Source organism: Oryzias melastigma, linkage group LG23, assembly GCF_002922805.2.
Source record: "Oryzias melastigma strain HK-1 linkage group LG23, ASM292280v2, whole genome shotgun sequence".
Lineage (NCBI taxonomy): Eukaryota > Metazoa > Chordata > Actinopteri > Beloniformes > Adrianichthyidae > Oryzias > Oryzias melastigma.
In genome coordinates, this window is record NC_050534.1 from 20,817,774 (window position 1) to 20,821,214 (window position 3,441).

General features: G+C 36.6%; 1 long non-coding RNA gene across 1 annotated transcript; it reads left to right on the top strand.

Annotated features, from left to right (window-relative positions):
* The first annotated feature begins 403 nt into the window (after positions 1-403).
* On the top strand, positions 404-2,256 carry LOC118598065. Its single transcript, XR_004947152.1, has 2 exons — positions 404-653; positions 745-2,256. It is a non-coding gene; the product is annotated as an uncharacterized LOC118598065 (long non-coding RNA).
* Positions 2,257-3,441: the final 1,185 nt, after the last annotated feature.

A 3,441-nucleotide genomic window follows, 5' to 3' on the forward strand; every position in this document is an offset into this window, starting at 1 on the left:
GCTACCTCCAGCTACCTCCAGCTACCTCCAGTTGCCTCCAGCTACCCCCAGCTGCCTCCAGCTAACTCCAGCTAACTCCAGCTACCTCCAGCTGCCTCCAGCTACCTCCAGCTACCTCCAGCTAACTCCAGCTACCTCCAGCTGCCTCCAGCTGCCTCCAGCTACCTCCAGCTACCTCCAGCTACCTCCAGCTACCCCCAGCTGCCTCCAGCTACCTCCAGCTACTCCCAGCTGCCTCCAGCTGCCTCCAGCTACCTCCAGCTGCCTCCAGCTGCCTCCAGCTGCCTCCAGATGCCTCCTGCTCTTCTCCCTGCCTGCCATGGTGAGGCCTCCTCTGACTTAAATACCTGGCAGGTACTAATTAAGATCATTTGCCCCACCTGCCAGGTGAACAGAACGTCAGGGTTGACTACTTTTCGTCTGCAGACTCCGGTATCCAGCCTGAAGGGAGGCTGTGACTAAAGCTGAGAGCAATGAAGAGGCTTCAATTCTTTTTGAAACAGTAGATTTTTTGGGAATTTCCTCACTAAAGTTGTTTTCCAAACCTGCACTGGAGAAACATTGAGGAACATTTTAGCTTCTGCTTTTCCTGGAGACGCCTCAGGAACACAAACGGGTCGGTTCAGGAGGGGCGTCAGACCTGAAACTTACAGGTGAGTGAAAAACAAAGTCCAGGTCAGCAGGAAAAAGCGCAAAGCAGCAGATCAGGTTAACAGCAGCGTCTGCATGTTGTCTGACCTGCAGATTTCCAAGTATTTCACTGTGAGACCAGGTGGAAAATGAACACCGCACGCCGCCCGCATCTGTGCTGTCACGCCATCAGAACTCAAAAAGGAGAGTTCTTAAGAACGTTTTACAACTCAAATACATTTAATCAGTTATTAATGTTGAGAGAATCTTTAAGGTTTGAAAGAATTCTGCCAAAAATATTGTTTATTGTGTAACTTAATTTGTCTGTAAATGTTATAAAATTAGGAAAACAGTTTAATTCTGCTGGAAATAAATGAATAAAACTACTACTTTTAGCTACTTTTAAATCAAAGTTGTTAAAATGAAGTTCTTTTTCTTGGGAAAGTTGGCATTTGTTCAACATTTTCTTTTTTTTTTTCCAAGATCAGCCCAAAGTGAACACAGGTAGGAAAACAAAGGCCGCCGGAGCAGGGCGCTCTCTTCCCGCTCGGCGCTCACACACCTGTTTTGATAGTTAATGGACAGTATGTGGAGGCTAAGCCCACTGTATTTTAGTAACCTCTGCCTGACCCCCCCACCACCAGTCCTCTGGGGAAGGGGGAGAGGGGTCAATGAGGGTCTGTGTGGAGCTTTTAGCTGCTTAATGAAAGTTTGGCCTCAGAGGAACCGTTTTATTGTTTAAAGATAAAATGTTTGTGTGCTTTTATTTTGAAAAGCAAGCTCAAACTGGATGATAAACGAAAAAATTCAGCTTATATTGTGCTTAATTGTACCTAAAGATATTATAATCCAACATAACGATCACTAATAAACGTTTTTACATCTTTACGTCTTGTTTTTTGTCAAAAGTAAGAGCACCAAAACCCAAAGACGGTTTGTTTTTATTGTTTTTCTGTCTTTTTCGGTGAATGAATTTTGTTTTCATTTTGAATTCTGAGCCACAAGAGGATTTCATATCAAAAATTGAGTTTAAAGTCATAAAAAGAATCAGATTCACATTCATAAAGTGAGCAGAACCCTCCAGAACCGACATTTTCAGCTGCGTTTGGGTCATTGCTCTCCTGCAGAACCAAAGAACTGCTCTGCTTCAGCTCAGTGACATTCCCCACACCATGACACTTCCACCACCATGTTTGACTGTTACTCTGAGGATTTTACTGTGAAAAGCAGCTTTCAAACACTAACTTAATCAAAATTATGAGTGTCTAAGTGAGTCTAAGTGTTTTTAATTACTAGTCTTGTTCACTAACATCAGTAGTTTGCATTTAACTTATGTCTTTATTTCTTACAAGAAAAAAAATGGAAAAAAAATTGTTTTCATCTTTCAACTGAAATGTCCTTTTCCATTTTCACCCACCATAAAAAAAAGATTTATTTCCTTTTTCTGTTTAGGATTTTTCTGCTCAGAAAGTAAAAAGTAAAAAGTTGTCTTTCAAAGCATGAAATAATAGAAAAAGTTCATCCGTGATCCTGAAGCTGCTGTTTTTACAGGAGAAAGTAATCTATTTCAGAGGATTACTTTCAGAACACGGAAACGGAAAACGTCACTTAAAAAACGAGAAAAAATGTACAAAAATAAAGTAAATATTGCATAAAATAAAAAAAATGATCTGCCAACACAAGAATATTTGGCTCGTCAGATTTTTCTAAACCAGTAAAAATCGAGTCTCACAGGAACTACAAATATATTAAAATTTATATATTTTGACTAATATAAATATAATTTCAAAGATTATTTTCTCAAAATGTTCAAAAATATTCTTAAAATAATTAAGATTTTGCTGGTAAGGTTCTCCTGACATTATGCTAACCACGAGGATCTGTTTCTTGAAACCAGTCAAATATACTAAAGTACTTTTTTATTCTTCAAAAACAATAATAAACTGTTATTTTTTCCACTGTGAATTATAATTTACTTGAAATTCTTAACTTAAAACAAAACTCCTGCATTGATCCTGGTCATACAAATGTCAAGATAATATTGTAACTATTGAGATTCTGGGTTTTTACTCATAATACGTAGTAAAATCTTAGTAATAAGCATTAATATCTAATTGAGGTAATTAAGTACCAAAACTCTTAAAATAAGGGAAATTATCAGGCTTATAATTTACTAAGTGAGAAGAATTATCTTAAAAATAAGCATTTATATTCTTGTTTTAAGAGACTCTCACTTAGATTTCACTTTTTGCATTGTATTTATTTATTTGGGCTTTATGTGTGTTTTTACAGCTGTGAAAGTGAATGCATTAACTCATGAGATTAATAGAAAAGAAGAGGGTTAAAAGGGTTAAAAATAAACATAAATGTAACATTTTGAGTGTGATTTCATATTGTGATTATTTGCAGATAAGTGGCTGAAAAATACTGTAACAAAAAAAATAGTAATTAAATACAATTGTTTTTTTCCAGTTTGTGATTAATTATCAAAATGTTTAATTGATTCCTTGCCTTTGTTTTTCCAAGTTGATTTCACTTTATTTTTAATTTTGAGTTGCACCGTCAAAAAGAGATAAAAACTGCCGTCAAATTTGACCCAATAGTTTCTCAGGGTGAATTTGTTCTTGTTTTTGCAGAGAAAAACTTTAACTCAAAAGATTTACCTGGTGATAATAATATTGTGGCTACAGAGAATCTAAAATCCTCAAAAACAGGAAAAAGTTTGAGAACAAAAAACTTAAATAACTGATTAATAATTTGTGTTTGATGTTTATGGTGTTTGAATCGTTTCAGTTTCATCAGGTCTCGGTG